We start from the raw sequence: 18,104 nt of genomic DNA on the forward strand, positions 1-18,104 counted from the left end.
TCTTTGTTAATCTTATCTTGCTGTGTATTGCTTCTGCTGGCTCTCTCTTATGATGCCTTCTTCTTTGTTGTTATTGTTTATTTTGTGTATGTTTTTCTTTGTTCAATTTTACTGTGTGCCATTATTTTTTAAGAACTTCATCCAGGTTGGGATATCTGGATAGCCTAGTTGATTAAGCATCCGACTCTTGATCTTAGCTCAGGACTTGAGTGAGTTCATAGCTCCTGACCTCCATGACGGGTGTGGAGTCTACTTTAAAAAAAAAAAAAAGAACTTCACCAAGGTAAATTCTTTGAGGTCACAAGAAAGGTGGACTCCTCCAGAGAGGATTTTCACTTCTTTCAGACTGTTGTCCTAAGGCACTACCAGAATGGAGACATTTTTCTCTTTCTTTTTTTAAAGGTTTTGCTTATGTATTTTGAGAGATAGAGCACACATATGGTGGGGAAGGGACAGAGAAAGAGGAAGAGGGAGAGAAGCAGGCCCCCAGCAGAGCACAGAGACCCACACCAGGTTCGAACTCAGAACCTTGAGATCATGACCTGAGCTGAAATCAAGAGTCAGATGCTCAGGGTGCCTTCGTGGCTCAGTTGGTTAAGCACTGAAGTGTTAATAATAAGAGTTAATAATAACTCTTGATTTCAGCTCAGGTCATGATCTCAGGATCCTGGGATTGAGCCCCATGTCTGGCTCCCCACTCCATGGGGAATCTGCTTATCTTTCTCTGTCTCTACCCATCCCCCGACACTGCCCCTTCCTCTCAGAGTCAGGTAGATGCTCAATCATCTGAGTCACCCAGGGCTCCCCAAAAAGGGAAACATTTTATACAAAAATTTCAGATTGAGATCTCCTCAGAATGTCTAGGTAGTATGAATTTTGGGTACAAACTTATATGAGAACTTGTTATTACATTCAGGAAGGACTGCTTCTTGTCCTATCTTAGCACTATATTTCCAGATTGGTAAATTTCCATGAAATTCCCTGGAGGTAGTTGAGGGGAAGGGCTTCTTTCTAGTTTGTCCTTGCTTTAAGGGCATAATCGCTGGCATCTCAGTTATATGATTGAAGTCTCCTATTACACTCCCTATTTTGGATAGGCCCCAAGCTGTGTCCTGCACTCCATAGCCAAAAAGGAAATAAAAATCAAACTTCATGTTCATCTTCTTTAGCAAATGCCCTGAAGGCAAAGAGAAAACACCTATGCTCCTCTTTCTGAGCTTCCCTCTTTACCTGGTTTTTGGTTTGAGTGCTTCTTACTTTCTTGCCAGCTCATTGATTCATTTAATAATTTATTTAAAAGTTGCTTTCATTTGGCATTTTTAGTTGTTTTCAATGGGAAGGTTGGCCCACGTGCCTCACCAAGGCACTGTCAATAACGGACATCCTCTAGAGCGATGTTTCTAAAACACTACTTGATCGTTTTGCTTTACTCCTTAAACGTCTTCAATGGTTTCAATGGTTGTACAATAACACGGAAACTCCTTAACTTGAAACCCAAAGATTTTCTAATCTGGCCTCGGCTCACCTCCCTAGCCTCATTACCTGCACAGCATTCTTGCATCTCTCTGTCTTTTGGTGTAATCTCTTCTCTCAGCTTGGGCATTGCTTTTCCAGGAAGCCACCCACAACTCAGTCTAGCTACACAGTCTCTGTTCACAAACACTACACGGCTCACCCTCACTGCAGTGTAAATCATCTGTTGCTAGATCGATCCCTACAGAAGCCACAGGAATTTCCAGCATAGGCTGTAACCCCTACTAGGTATTCAGAAAGTATTTCTTATGTGAATGAATGAACAAGACTTTATTGTTATGGTTCAGGGTTTACTGAGTGTCAGAATGGACTAAGATTTCATAAAGGATACGGGATATGAGTCAGAATACTTCACAAAATTGACACTTAATCTGATACTAATTTTCCAAAAAGTTCAAAGTCTTCCAACTTCTCACAAGTCATATGTTCTGAACCTTTTCTGCAGAAAAACCCCAGGCAGTTAAATTACAGAAGTAATGTCTTCACAGGCTTGCATCTTCCTAACAAAATTCTGCGTGGCACAGGATGTCCATTTCTTGCTTAGAAAAACAACACAAAGCAGGTCAGGTCTCAATGAGCAGAGCAAAATGAAAGATTGCTGTTGCAGGGTGGGGTAGAATGGGGAAGCAGAAGGAGATTTGGCCCTTTTTTTATAAACATGATGATTGATTTGTACTAGAGCTGACCTAAATATAATCTAGTCAGTAGCATCAATTTTTACTAACTATAGAGAACTGTCCTTACTTTCTCTCCTCCCTTCCAGAACTTTCTACCAGCTGTACTTTCATCCTCCATGATAACAACAAGAACAACAAAGTCCAATTTGAAATATAACCCCAAGAAATGCAAAAATTCCAACTGGAATAAGAAATCATACGTGAAGACTAATTTTCACTGATATTGTTCCAGCTGTTATATTGTTAATTGATACAACTTATTTATTCATAAATAAATATTTTCATAGCAAAAATATGGATAATCAAACCTGATGTGACTGTCTGTCTGAGGATTTAGATTTCTTCAATCTTAGGAAATTCTCAAATGCAATTATTAGTCAGTGGCTGGAAGAGAATTCACTTAACTTACTGTGCTTCCCACAGTTTGGTGAAGGTACTATTTCTTAATTTGGTAATTTGGTGTGGATTAGTACCTTTTCATGTTCTACAGCTGGATGTTCAAAATTAAGTAGGAAGACATGAGATCATGCAATTATAGTGCCAATACATTTATTTGGTGACCACAAAAATGCCCCAAAAGAGCTCTATACATTCCATGGCATTTAAAAGTTTGTATATATTAAAATTTATGGTTTGGGGGCATCTAGGTGGCCCAGTCGGCTAAGTATCTGACTCTTAGTTTCAACTCAGGTCGTGACCTCAGGGTCGTGAGATTGAGCCCTGCGTCAGGTTCCACACTCAGCACAGAGTCTGCCTGAGGTTCTCTTTCCCTCTCCCTCTGCCCCTCCCACTAATTCTCTCTCTCTCTCTCCCTCAGTAAATCTTTTTTGAAAAAATAAAATTTATGGTTTCTATACTGCTATTCACTAAAAACAAAGAACAAATAAACCATCCTCAATATTTAAGAGACGAGCATGATAAAATGATATGTTCAAAGCTAAATGATGCCAAATCACAGCTCCCCACTCTGTAGGCCAATCCCCTGGAGACATCTGGCAGTTCGACCCTGGCCAGTTGCCAAGGCTTTCTTCAACTAGAGGCTGCAAAAGTGGCATCAAAAGTGGCTGCCTACATCCCAACCAACACATCATATGCTATCCTAGGCTTTTCAAGGAACACATGACCCATGAAGACAAGGATAAGACCACTGCTCCCCAGGGGACATCCTAGAACACTGAAAGAGGCTGGGCTCTCTGCTTCTGGCAAGGCCCAGGTTGTCCCTCTACAGCCTGTAGCAGCAAAATTTTACTCTACCTATGATCCCAATGAGATATCAGCATAAGTCTTGTTTTTTCTCTTATATATCTAGAAATGAAGGAGACCCACAACACAATACAGGCAATTAAACGTAACTTCTATTTTAGTATAACTGATCAATTGATACCTTAAGCATGATAGTTAATCTTTTTCTTTTTTACTTTATTTATTTATTTATTTATTTATTAAAGAGAGAGCAGAGCAAGAGAGAGAGAGCATGAACAGGGGTGGGGGCAGAGGGTGAGGGACAAGCAGACTCTGTGCTGAGCAGGGAGACTGATGTGGAGCTCAATCCCAGGACCCTGAGATCATGACCGGAGCTGAAGGCAGATGCTTAACTAACTGAGCCACCCAGGCACCCCTGATGTTTAATCCTACTGAATCATAATTTCCTCATCAGTAAAATTGAAATCAGCTCATTGGCCCCACAGAGTTATTTTAAGGAACATTAATGAAAGAGCTATATACCTTATAGTTGCCCTATCTATATGGCAGATCTTGGGGAAAGGGATGCTTGTCATGCTTGGCACATTTTGAAAACTGATAAATATATGAAATAAATGTTAGGTAGATGTTCTAGTTATCTTTCCTTACCTAACAAATTACCCAAAACCTTAGGAGCTTAAAAACAACAACAAAAAAAGTACTATATCACACGTGTTCTGAAAATCAGGAATCTAAGAGCAGATTAGCTGGGTGGTTTGAGCTCAGAGGCTTTTATGACGTTGCAGTCAACCTGTTACCTACGGTTTCCATCATCACAAGCTCAACTGAGGCTGGAGAATCCATTTTCAAACTCACATGCTGTTGCTCGACCTCAGTTTCTCACTGCTTTTTGGCGAGGGCTTCAGTTCCTCTCTACATAGGGCTAACCTTAGAGCTTCTCACAACGTGGCAACCGGCTTACTGGAAAAAAAACAAGAGGGTTCCCCAAGATGGAACCCACGTGTCTTTTATGATCTAATCTTAGAAGTCACACACTTCTATTTCTGCCGTATGTTAATGGTCACACAGACAAATCCTGATATAATATGGGAGGAGACTATACCAGGTTATGAAAACTCAGAAGTGGGGCCCACTGGACACCATCTTGGAGCTGGCCCCCACATCAAATGAATGCATAAAAATGCCCTTTAGGAAACTTCACAACCTGTTTATCCAGTTTCTATGAGGAGAGTTCCCCATAAATACATGTGACCTCTTACACCATCCTTTACTATTCACCTTATCTGAGAATGGGGTACAATGATAGGTAATAGCCACTGGTCCATATTTCTTGACTGGATGGAATTCATCTATTTGAACTTATGAGTAAAAAATCCCTCTTCCTTCTGAAATAGTTCACGGCAGAAATCCTCGTTGAGTGAGTCTACTCTGCAGACCCAAACATGCCTTCAGATGGACAGGTTCAAGGTTAGGTTGGTTACAGGGAGTCAGAGAAGCCACCTGGCTAGGGTGTCCAGCCATTCTCTTCAATATGTCATCACTGTAATGGAGATTATAGTTCAGTCCCCGTCCATGTGACTCTCATTTCTCTCCTTGGTTGGTTTTGAACTTAGGCAGGGAACAAGAACATTCTTTATTAGCAAACAGACCCCAGCAAGAAGGAATACCACACCAGAACAAGGCAATTTCATTTCATGCCACTGGGATATTTTATATAATTCCAACTGAATAGGATCAATCTTCATTTTAGGAATTGTATTGGTTGACTCTCCTCAGTGAGATGGAGGAAAATTTTAATATAGTAATTAGGCTACTTCTTTTTTGTTGGAAATTTAAATCCTCAATGTTCTTTATCTTTGTAGGGGTATTTATTCCTTACAGAATGCTAAACCAGAGATTTAGCCAAGGCATTGTAAATGCATAGGGTTTTAGTTACTTGCACTCAAATTGCAATGGAATAACCATGAGATGCTGAAGGACTGCAAGTTTATACGGTTCAGTCACTTCTGTTTTTACACGCCCTTGGACTCTGGCTAAACCTATTATGTGATGTGATTCTTGAGTTCCTGTGAGATAGTAATGTAATTCTTCAATTGTAAGATACATTTCCCCCACATTTTATTTTATTTTATTTTTTTTTATTTATTTATTTGTCAGAGAGACAGCGAGCGAGAGTGAGCATAGGCAGACAGAGTGGAAGGCAGAGTCAGAGGGAGAAGCAGGCTCCCTGCGGAGCAAGGAGCCCGATGTGGGACTCGATCCCAGGACGCTGGGATCATGACCTGAGCCGAAGGCAGCTGCTTAACCAACTGAGCCACCCAGGCGTCCCGTTCCCCCACATTTTAATGTTTCTGGGATCAAGATGTCAAAAGAAACTTGTCGGTGCTTTCTTTTTTTATTGTATGTGTGATGCAGTCTAAAATTAGTGGTGTTTTGGAATCAAAGAAATGTAAATTCATGGCACCTGGGCTTATGGAAGTCTTCGAGCTTGAACTGTGTAGGCAAAAGCTGTTCAACAGTAACATTTGGTATGCTTTTCCTGATGATTTTTGATGTGTGATTTGCCTGTGTCTCCTGGCAACCTTGCTTGGCTTTGGTTTCTTGGGTGATTTGGGGAATAGTAAGCCAGTGACATGTCTAGTTGGATAGGCCATTCCCACTGACATGAGCAGAGACCTCACCAGGGGGCACATGATATCCTTTGTTCCTAAGCTGTCCTAAATGCCTGCTGGAACTACTCTAAGGAGTGAACTCTTCTATTTGTGCCTCAGAGCCCAGGAAATTGAGCTTGATTGTAATTCTTCCAGGGTGAGGTAGGACTGAGACACCCAGATGGGTAATAGAGGAAAGAGGTTGATTAGAACATCTAAATGCTAGGGGCACCTGGGTGGCTCAGTCGGTTAAGCATCCGACTCGAGATCTCAGGGTCATGGGATTGAGTCCTGAGTGGGACTCTGTGCTGGGCATGGAGCCTGCTTGAGATTCTCTGTCTCCCTCTGCCTCTCTCCCTCCCCCTGCTTGCTCTCTCTCTCTCTCTCAAATAAATATACATATATATGAACATCTAAATGCTAAAAACACAGACTGGAGAAAGGGTCCTTGACTAGAATGGCCGAATATGCTATAATACTGGTCTAAGTAAAAGAGAAAGCAGAAGTGAGTGATTCTATTAAAAAAAAAAAAGAAAGAAAATAACAAACTGCAGCCCTTAGGAATTTAGTGTACGTTTGGATTTGAGAATTAACAATGATGTGGAAACAGGCTGCTAACGTCCTCCACCACACCAAATACTTCTTTATGACACCATTATAAGAAAAACAGTTTGTGAAGGAAAAAGATTTGGGGGGAAGATTAGATTCAAACCCTTGAGAATAGAATTCATGGTTTCATGTTGCTGGCTAGGAAATATGCTCCCCTCGTTTGAAAGTATTTATATTCAAAAGAATTTCTGTGTTGGCTTTATCTATAAGCCCAGGCAGAGGTGAAGGTGAATATAAATTAGAGACAAAGAGTCTGTTCTACACCATGGTATGACCCATAGCAAGGCAAAGGACCCATAAATGATAAAAAATGCACTACACGGATCAGGACAGGGCAAAACCTCAGGCCAAACATTCTCACAGCAATTTACAGAAGCCCTAACTTGGAGGCCCAAAGTAAGGGTATTCTGTGTAGTTACACTGTTGCATGTGTAAGAGGATTCCTTAGTCCCTGTAGCTTTGTGTTATTACTGCACAATCACAAAGTGTAAGGAGAATATCCAGTCCATCTTTCAAGGTGGCGCCGACCCCTAACACAAAGGTGAGCTCCTAGCAGCCATGTTTGGACCACCTGGCCAGGCTCTCTGGCCACAGATGGCTGGACAAGTGTCCAGCAGAGCCAATCTGAGGCTGAGAATGAGGCGTTCAGTTTGGACTATTTCTTTGCATGATGGGACGTGAACCTGAAACCTGGAGGGTGTCTATCACAGTCTTTGACGTGGGAAGAGAGGAATGAAGCTGATTCTGCGGGAGAAGTGGAGGCAAAGGACCCAGAAAGAGGGGGAACATGGGGACAGAGTCCCGGTGGGTCCAAATTCTAGCCCTTCCTGAGGCCTGAGGCTCAGCTCCATTAAAAGGGGCTCCATGGGCCACCTGGGGGGCTCAGATGGTTAAGCATCTGCCTTCAGCTCAGGGCATGATCTCCAGTTCCTGAGATGGAGCCCTACATCAGGCTCCCAGCTTGGCAGGGAGTCTGCTTCTCCCTCTCCCCCTGCTGGAGCTCTGTCTGTCTCTCTCTCAAATGAATAAATAAAATCTTAAAAAAAAAAAAAAAAAAAAAAAGCTGGCTCATTAAATGGCCTTCTGTGGTACAACGGTTGTAGTTCCTTGTTTACTTATGCTAGCCTGAACCTGTTTATAGTATTTGACACTAAAAGTCCTAAGATAGGACCATAGATTTAATATAACTTAATATACCTCATATTTCTCTTGTCTAACTGTGAACTACACTGTTCTCTGACCCCCCACCCCTGGTCCAGAGCAGGCCAGGGGGATGAAGGTATGGGAGACATAGTGTTTATGTAAACATGGGTCTTGTGGTAGAGAAAAAGATAACTTTTAATATAAAAGAAAAGAATTATGACCTCTTTATTCCCTGATGGCTATATTCCCAGCTTTAGAGCAGTGACTTACACATGGCAAGTACTACTAAATATTTGTTCAACTGAATTTAAGTATACTGACTGAATTTAAGGTCTCACACTAATGTCCAACACAAGGCATCACACTTCATGTGGCAACATCAGAGGCATTCCCTGTGAATGAGGAATGAGAAGAAGACAGACGCTATTTCTGTTGTTATGTAATGTCATCTCAGAAATACTAGCCAGGATGCTCAGCAGGAAAAGATATGAAACAAAATGCTATATAAAATTCTAGGATGATGGAATAGGTGTACTTTTCCCTATTCCTCTAGCCAAGTACAACTAAAAACACTGGAGAGAAATAAGCAGACTGGCTAGGGACCTTTGGGGTGGCCACCATATTGTCCTCAAGGAACAACATGGGAGTTGGTTCTCTGGATTTTCTTCTACCTTAAATATCTCAGACTTGTATCTAAAGAAGCTGCAAGCCAGGCACACCCAACCACACAAAGAAACAAAAATCCCCCTCAAAACTCTGCTTTTTCTAGACAAAGGACCAGGAAGGAGACTGGAAAATGAAGATTAGAAAATGACTGTTCTACTCCAGCTAAATGCCACAGGGAAAAAAACAAAAACAAAACCAAAAACCAGTGGCCCCACCCACCAGCCAAGGCTGAGTGTGGAGCCTTGACTTCCACCCTCACTAGGCTGTAATGAGGTGACTCAAACACCGAGTAAGGCGGTATTAGAGAAGGCTGAGTGGGGAGCTGGGATTTCCAGCCCCATCCTGCAGTAACAAGGCAGCCCTCACTCTCCCCACAGAGGTGGTGTTAGAGAGCCTCAAAGAAGAGGAAGCACTTTCACCGCTGTCCAGTGGGACGATGCTAGCATGCCCCTCCCCCTGTGAGGAGAGTAATAATAAGACACTCATATCTCCCAAACAGGGTGGTGTTGGTGGAGCCCTACTGGGAAACCAGAACTCCTACTCCCAGCCAGCAGTAACAAGAAGCTTCTCCCCTTCTCCCAGTAGAGGCCAAGGAGGAACCTGAATTCTACCACTACTTGATGTAGTGAAGCAGAATGATGTTTTCCCTGGGGAGCAGCATCAAAAGAAACCAGCTGAAACAAAAGGTTTCAATGAGCTCCAGATTCTCATAACATAAGAACCCAAGTGTCCAAGTTTCCATCAAAAATCACTTATCATACCAAGAACCAGGAAAATCTCAACTAGAATAAAGAAAGACAATCAATAATGTGGACACCAAGAAAACAGACATGTTACAATTCTCTAAGAAATATTTCAAAGTAGCCATCATAAAATGTTTCAACAAGCAGTTATGAATCAGCCTGAAATAATCGGAAAAATAGAAATGTCAACAAATGATAGAAGATGTAAAGGAGAAGCAGGGGTGCCTGGGTGGCTCAGTCATCAAGCGTCTGCCTTAGGCTGAGGTCTTGATCTCAGGGTCCTGGAACCTAGCCCCACGTCGGGCTCCCTGCTCAGCGCGGAGTCTGCTTCTCCCTCTTCCTCTGCCCTTCCCCTCTGCTTATGCACATGCTCTCTCTCTTTCTCTCTCTCTCAAATAAATAAATAATCTTCTAAAAGTGAAGCAGCAGCAGTAGCAAATGGATGGATAGAAGATATAAAGAAGAACCTCGATAATACCTGGAAATTTTTTTTTAACTCAATTTTTTACAGAAGTTCAACATGGAGGGGACAGAAGAAGAACAGAGGAAAGAATCAGTAAATTTGAAGTTAGAACAATAGAAATTACTGAATCTGAACAACACAGGGAAAGCAGACTTGGGGAAAAAAAAAAAAAGCAGAGCCTCAGATGCCTGTGGGACTACAACAAAAGATCTAACATCATGCCATCAGAATTCCAGAAGGAAAGGACAAACAGGGTGGGGTCAAAAACTATTCAAAGATATCATAGTTAAAAATTCCCCAAACTTGACAAAGACAGAAGCCTATAGATTGAGGAAGTTTTTCTGATCCCATACCTCAAACAGGATAAATCCAAAGAAATCCACACCAATCTACAAGGAGTCAAACTTCTTAAAGGTAAGGGCAAAGAATCTATCTTCAAAGCAGGGAGAGAGCAACAGTACCTTCCTTACAGAACAGCGGTTTGGATGACTGTAGACTTCTCATCAGAAACCACGGAAAGTGGAAGAAAGTGGCACGATCATTTTCAAGTGTGGAAAGAAAAGGACTTTTGACTCAGAATTCTATGTCCAGTGAACATATCCTTTAGGTATAAAGTAGAAATCAGGACATTTTCAGATGAAAGTAAATAAAGGTAATTTATTGACAGCAGACCACCTGCAAAGAATGGCTAAGGAAAGTTCTCTCAACAGAAGTGAAACTCTGAAAGAAGGAAATCTGGAACATCAGGAAAGAAGAAAGAACACTAGAAAGAATAAAATATGGGTAAATACATTTCCTTCATCTCCAGTGTTTTCTAAATTCTGTTTGACAAGTAAAGAAATTATAATACTATCGAACATAATTCTAAATGTATACACAAGCAATACAGTGGGGGCAGGTAAAGGAACATAAAGGGAGATAAGGTTTCTGTTCAAACTGTTAAAATGTCAATACCAGTAGACTGTGATAAGTTATGTCCAAAAAAGGACCATCTAGAGCAACCACTAAAAAAATTATACAAAAAAATACAGTGAAAAACACCACAGATAAATTAACATGGAATCTCAAAGAGAAAAAAATCCATAGGAAGGCAGAAAAAATAAAGAAATAAAAATAGAAGGAATACACAGGAAACAAAATATAAAATAGCAGACTTAAACCCTAATATATCAGTAATCACATTAAAGGTAAATAGACTAAATGCACCCATTAAAAGATTGATAGACTGGATTGAAAAACATGACCCAAGTATATACACCATCTATTAAAAACTCACTTCAAATATAATGAAGGCTTTGCTCCATGCAGGCTGCTATAACAAAATACCATAGAACAGGTGATTTATAAACAAGTATTTATTTCTTATAGTTCTGGGGACTGGGGAGTTGAAGATTAAGGCACCCCATATTTGGTATCTGGTGACAGCCCACTTCCTAGTTTACAGATGTTCATCTTTTCACTGTCTTCATATGGAAGAATGTGCTAAAGATCTCTCTGGGGTCTTTTTTATAAAATCCCATTCATGAGATAGATCCCTCATGACCTAATCACCTCCCAAAGGCCCCGCATGGCGGGGGACAGGGCAGAGTGGGGAAACACAAACATTTGGTCTTAACAATGATGTGGATAGATGGTTAAAAGTAAAAGAATGGGGGCGCCTGGGTGGCTCAGTCAGTTAAGCAGCTGCCTTTGGCTCAGGTCATGATCCCAGGGTCCTGGGATCGAGCCCAGCATCGAGCTCCCTGAAAGGATGGAAAAAGCTATGCCATGCAAACTTTACTCAAAAGAAAGCAGGAGTGGATATATTAATATCAGGTAAAGCAGACTTCAGAGCAAAGAAAACTACTAGGGGAAAAGAGGTTAATACATAACGTTAAATGGGTCAATCCACCTAGAAGACAGCAATCCTGATTGTGTATGCACAAAGCAAAAGAGCTGCAGAATACAGGCCTTCCTCAACTTATGATGGGGTTACGTCCCAATAACCCCATCCCAGCTGAAAATATTGTAAGTCGAAAATGTATTTGATACATCTAACCTATTGAACATCATTATTTAGCCTAGCTTACCATAAACCCGCTCAGGATACTTACATTATCCTACAGTAACAGGAAGCCTATTTTATAATAAAGAGTTAAGTATATCATGTAATTTATTGAATAGTGTACAGAAGGTGAAAAACAGAATGGGTGTATGGTACACAGAATGGTTGTAAATGTACCAGTGTTTACTCTCCTGATCACACGGCTGCCTGGGAGCTGCGGTTTGCTGCCACTTCCCAGAGTTGAGAGAGAAGATCATACCACATATTCTTATCCTAGGGGGAAAAAAATCAAATTTCAAAATTTGAAGTATGGTTTCTACTGAATGTTATTCCTTTTCACCATCATGAAGCTGAAAGATCAGAAGTGGAACCATCAGAAGTCAGGACCATCTCTATGTAAGACAAAAATGGATAGAAACTGAAGGACAAAAAGACAAATTTACAAATATACTATAAGACCTCAATGTGTCTCTCTCAACAATTAATAGAAACTACATGAAAATCAACAGGATATAAGCAAAAATTCCATCAACCAACAGTATCTAATCAAAATTTATGGAATATTGCATCTAATGACAGCAGAATACATAGTCTGTTATTTTCAAATGACCAAGGTACATAGACTAAACAGACCATACCCTGGGCCACGAAACAGATTTTAACAAATTTAAAAGAATATAAATCATGTAGGAGAGTTCTCTGACCACAGTGGGATCAAGCTGGAAATCAATAACAGAAGGATGATAGGAAAACTAAACGATGAATTTCAGAATATTCCATGGGTCAAAGCAGAAGTCTCAGGAGAAATCAGAATCAACTAAAAGAGAATTGTTAATACTGGTAACAAAGTTTTGCAGTGGCCAGTTTCAAAATATATATATAAAAAGCAATAACATTCAATTAAAATATGATGGCAAAATTATCCTGTTCACAGTAACAATAAACAGACTCAAAATCTAGGAATATACTTGACAGCAAATGTGCTAGAGTTATATGGGGAAAAAACATAACTTCACTGAGGACCAAAACTTGTAGATACAGACAAGCTTACTGTAAAATTTATATGGAAATGTAAAGGAACTAGAATAGCTAAAACAATTCAAAAAGGAAGAAGAACAATGGGAAGAATATGTCTACCCAAGTTCAAGACTTATATAGCTACCGCAGTTAAGGCTGTATATTATTTACCGTATTCTTGGATGACTTAATATTGGAAGAAATTCATTAATCATCAGATAAATCTATAAATATAAAACAATTCTAATAAAGTCCTTATGATATCCACCTGGGAAAAGAAATAACCTGATTCAGCCAAGAATATTTACAGAAGAAAAGGAAATGGGGTGAGACTTAAACATACCAGTTACTGACATGTATCATATAGTTTCAGTAATCAAAGAATTTTGCTTGTGGATTAGACAGGCCAGTGGAGGAGAAAGTTCATAATCAGATCTATGCATATGTACAAATTTAGTAAGAGTTTATGTATGGAAATGTATGTTTCATACATTGTGAAAGATTTTCTAGTTGTTTGTGGCAGGAGGAAAATTGAGCCCTGGATCTCCCATACGCCAGGGACAGACATTCCTGGCTGCTTTCAGAGAACAGACTGTAGGGGGTCCGGGCCATAAAGGGGACACAGCAATGAGGCTCTGTGGGAATCCAGACAAGAGCTGTGGTTTGGAACAGGAATGGCAGAGCTCTGTGAAACATGTTTGGATTTGGGTGGATTTTGAAGAAAGAACCAACAGACGTTGCTAATGGATTTAGATGTCTGGGTGAGAAGGAGTGGATTCCAGAAAGAACAAGCAACTGGAAAATAAAGGGTCCTAAGCTGGGCAAACCTGGAGAAGGCACAGAACCTACGGTGGTGCATATTTGACATCCAAGGGAAGATCCTGGGTAGGCAGAAAATACAGAGCATGCTTATAAATGTACACACCTGGGGTTTTCAAATTTTCCATAATGAATTACACTATTACACTATTACATTATTACTATTATTATTTAATTTATTACTATATTTAATTATGTATTTATTAAATAGAATAATATTTCCTTATTGCTATTTAATAATTATTTTACCCAAAACAGTGATTGAAAAAACTATTGGCTATATTTCCTTGAATCCAGAACCTCTGAGAACCTCAGAATCCTCTGCATTTCTAAGTTAGCAGATCTGCCCTCTCAGTAGTTCAGAGGCGATTAAGAAATGCAGGTGAGTCTCCTTGACGAGACTGAGTCATTTAGGGAGATGACTCCTGGGAGCTGTGGAAAAATCTTCTGCAGAAGGAAGAGTGGGCCCAGCCTTCACATCACCCAGCACAGTGACAGGGGCAAACCACCAAGATCCAGCACCCTAAGATGGCGGGAGAGCTTTGGTCACTCTGCCCAAGAGGACAAAATGGCAGCTTAAAATGGCAGTAGAGGTGGTGAAGATTTCCACCAGACCTCCAGGGAAGGAAATGGGTTGAATCCCACATTGATGGAACACTTGCTCCTTGCCAGGTGTAGGAGACACAAACAGGAACCTAAAGGAGAGTCTGCAGTGCAGCAGGAAGAAAAATTAACATCATGAGAAGGAAAGGAAAGAACATTTATTAGCAACCACTCGCTTGCACTTATTTCCTTCCGACAAGGCTGTGAGACAGATGCCCAAGCTTGCAGAGGGGGATGTGGCAAACACTCCAGCACGAATGCTTAGATTCAGGGATAAGTCCAAAACTTTTAACAACAGACTTGGGAGAGCATCCCAGCCAATCACCAGTCCAGGCAGAGGGTGGGCAAACCCAGTAAGAAATGGACTTAGACTTTGTTCTAAAGAATAACCAGGAGTTTCTTATAGAATAGAGAAGTCACCTTCCTGGCTTTTGTTTTCCAGAAGTCTGAGCTCCTTGAGGGGCAAGAGTGCAAAGGCTAACTTTGTGGGGACATAGCAAGGCACAGAAAGAACACAAGCTGCCCATCCAGGGAGGGACTGAGTCAGCAGGTGCCATGAGCAGTAGGAAGACTATCACTCATTGGGAGGTACTAGCTCAGTGTACCTCAAGAGGCTGGAAGCTGGACTCCAGGCTCCCAGCACTGGCTGTGATCCCAGGGCCAAGTTCATGGTTCAAGCAGCATAGCTACCTGCCTCCAAGGGAGCTTGGCAATGAGGCCATGAGGGTAACTGAGAGACTAAAGATGGCTCTCTTCCCACATTGTCCGGGCACCAATGAAGCCTCCCAGATTTTTGTGAGACCCTGGGAAGGAGGACACTTTATTCCCACTCCCCAGGACGAAGAGGATCAAATTTCCCTCCAACCCAGTCATGTGGGAATTCAGAATTCAATTTATTTTGATTTAAAGGAAATAAAGGGAAGCGTCATTTCTTTTACATGGGGGTCTATGGACTAAGATGAATACCCTTCATAGAGATTTCAAAGCCCCCTAGTCATTTATTTATGGAGCAAAACTGGACAGGGTGAGTAGGAAAGATGTTCAACTGGGGCTGTGGTTTTATAGCTCTCTAAGGACAGCTTCCTTCATTATACAAATAATATTTTCACTCCTGCTACGGGCAGCCTCTGGACCGGCTGTCGGCAACACAAAACTTAACAAGGACACAGGCCCTGCCATTAGGGACATCAGTCTGGAGGAAGAGGCAGAAGTGCCCACAAACTATTCCCGAGGTCCTTGTAGCTTACAATTCAAGAGTCGGGTTTGTCACTTATTCATCTGAGACCAGGCCTGTTTGGTCAGTGGTCAGGAACAAGGTACTGCCACTCAGAGGCAGGTGCCTACAATGTAAGCTAACAAGTTTCCAGGACCCACGCTCAAAGGTAAGCCAGGGATAATTCAATCCAATTCAGTGCTCGTTAGAGCAACTCATATGGGAAGCCTGCTCTCTAAAGGTCCCCATGACGAACAAATATCGTGAAATTACAAGGAAACCCCAGGATTCCCTAATAAACAGTCAACGAGAATGGGAATAGAGGATTAAGAGCCAAAAGTTTTAGTTAGGTTCAAAAAAAAAAAAAGCAAATAAAAATAGTCTACATGGAAAAGGTATGTGCTTTAAAGCTAAGATTCCCAGCCCAATATACGGGACTAGGCGTATATGATTGATGTTTGCTTTGCATAGCCAGGGAGTCCCACCTGGAAATAAAAGCACACTTAGACGGGATCAGTCCAGGAGAGTTTAATAAAGAGATTATTTACAAAGATGTGGGCAAGGTGTAGGTAAGCCACAAAGGATGGGCAGTGCCCTGGGGCCAAGAAGACTGGATCCTTAGCCACACCTGGTCTGAAGGGGGAAGGTTACTATAGGTCTGGAGCCATGGGTCTTTGTGAAGAAGGCCACCCACTGAAAGCATGGCCTTTAGTAAGGGACTCAGTCAGCCCAAGGCAAACCTTATATGGAGAAACCTGAAGGAATAAACACTGTGGTCTCACTCTCCATTGGAGAATGTGATTGGTCTCTATAATAACAGAATGTGATAAAATATAGAATGCAAGGCCAAAAAAAGGGGGGGTTGCCCCTGGGTGGCTCCGTTGATTAAGCCTCTGACTTTTGGGTTTCAGCTCAGGTCATGATCTTAGGGTTGGGAGACAGGGGGCTGCCTTGGGCTGGCGCTCAGCATGTGGAGTCTGTCTATCCCTCTCCCTCCCCCTCTGCTCCCACACCGACCCTTGTTCACACACCCACATGCACGCACGCACACACGCACACACGTGTGCAAACTCTCAAATAAATAAACAAAATCTCTTTTTAAAAAAAAAAATAGAAGATAACTGGAACTCAAGGAAAAACTAAACAGCATAACCAAGACTAACACCATAAACTCCAAGAAAAACTAACAGCGTAATGAAAACTAACACTATAAAGTCATAACAAAATATTGCAAAATCAAGGCAGATTTGAGTAGAAGTCAGCAGGCTCAGAAAAAATCAAAGAAATCCTGAGTAATGGAGAAAATAACCTAGAAGATACTAGTCATATAATGAATAAAATGGGTTTTCTCTTTCATGAAAAATAAAGAAAGGTAAGCAAAAAAGGGGGTGGGGATAAATACACCAGAAAGGTATGATCTAAATAGAATGTAGAAGAAAACATGATGGGACTGTGAGCAATTAGTAGAGCATAAAAACAAATCCTTCTGAGCATTCTTCTGTGAGTAGCATAAAAGTAAGTTCACCGGAATCACTGAGAAGGAATGTAATCATAGTCTCAGCTCCAAAGCAAATAATATTTACTGTTTTTTTAAACATATACTCTTTATAATATACATGACTTTCTACCTGGAACTTTCTTTCCCCAGATTATCCACATGGTTTAGCCCTTCCCTCCTTCAGAACTTACTCAAATAATCACCTGTTAGAGAGACCTTTCTATCCAAATTCCAAAACACACAGGTGTGTGTGTGTGTGTATATGTATGCACATCCACAACTCCATATAACTTAATTTTTCCCTTAAGCACAAGTAGCATACTAAATATTTTATTTCATCATCTTGTTTATTTTCTGTTCCTCCTATTAGAAAGTATGTTCCACTAGGGCAGGGATATATATATATGTGTGTGTGTGTGTGTATATGCGCGCACACACACACACACACACCCCATTGTATTTACTGTTGTTTCCCCAGCACCAAGGACAGGGATGGGCTCATGGTAGGTCCACAGGAGGTATTTGTTACATTAATAAATGCTGAATCAAGCCATAGGCAAAGCACAGAAGCTATGATTGTGTTTATGTGTTAGAAATTAAATGTCATTGTGCTGGTAATGCAAAAATAAAGGCACAATTCACAGAAGTTGGGGGGTTAGGTAGAAAGGCAAAAAATAAAAAAGGGGAAAAGAAGGTTAAGAGTGCTAATATTCATTTTTTTTTTGAGATTTTATTTATTTATTTGTCAGAGAGAGAGAGAGAGAGAGAGTACACACAAGCAGGCATAGTGGCAGGCAGAGGCAATGAGAGAAGCAGGCTCCCTACTTAGCAAGGAGCCCGATGCGGGACTCGATCCCAGGACTCTGAGATCATGACCTGAGCCGAAGGCAGTGGCTTAACCGACTGAGCCACCCAGGCATTCCAAGAGTGTTAATATTCTTATTTTACTACATGGATAGTCAAGGTGCTGGGCAGAAGTGATGAAATAAGAAATACAGGTTTAAGAAGGTTATTTTGGGGGCACCTGGGTGGCTCAGTGGGTTAAGCCGCTGCCTTCGGCTCAGGTCATGATCTCAGGGTCCCGGGATCGAGTCCCGCATCGGGCTCTCTGCTCAGCAGGGAGCCTGCTTCCCCCTCTCTCTCTGCCTGCCTCTCTGCCTACTTGTGATTTCTCTCTGTCAAATAAATAAATAAAATCTCAAAAAAAAAGAAGGTTATTTTG

This window comes from Mustela lutreola, chromosome 16 (genome assembly GCF_030435805.1).
Source record: "Mustela lutreola isolate mMusLut2 chromosome 16, mMusLut2.pri, whole genome shotgun sequence".
Taxonomy (NCBI): domain Eukaryota; kingdom Metazoa; phylum Chordata; class Mammalia; order Carnivora; family Mustelidae; genus Mustela; species Mustela lutreola.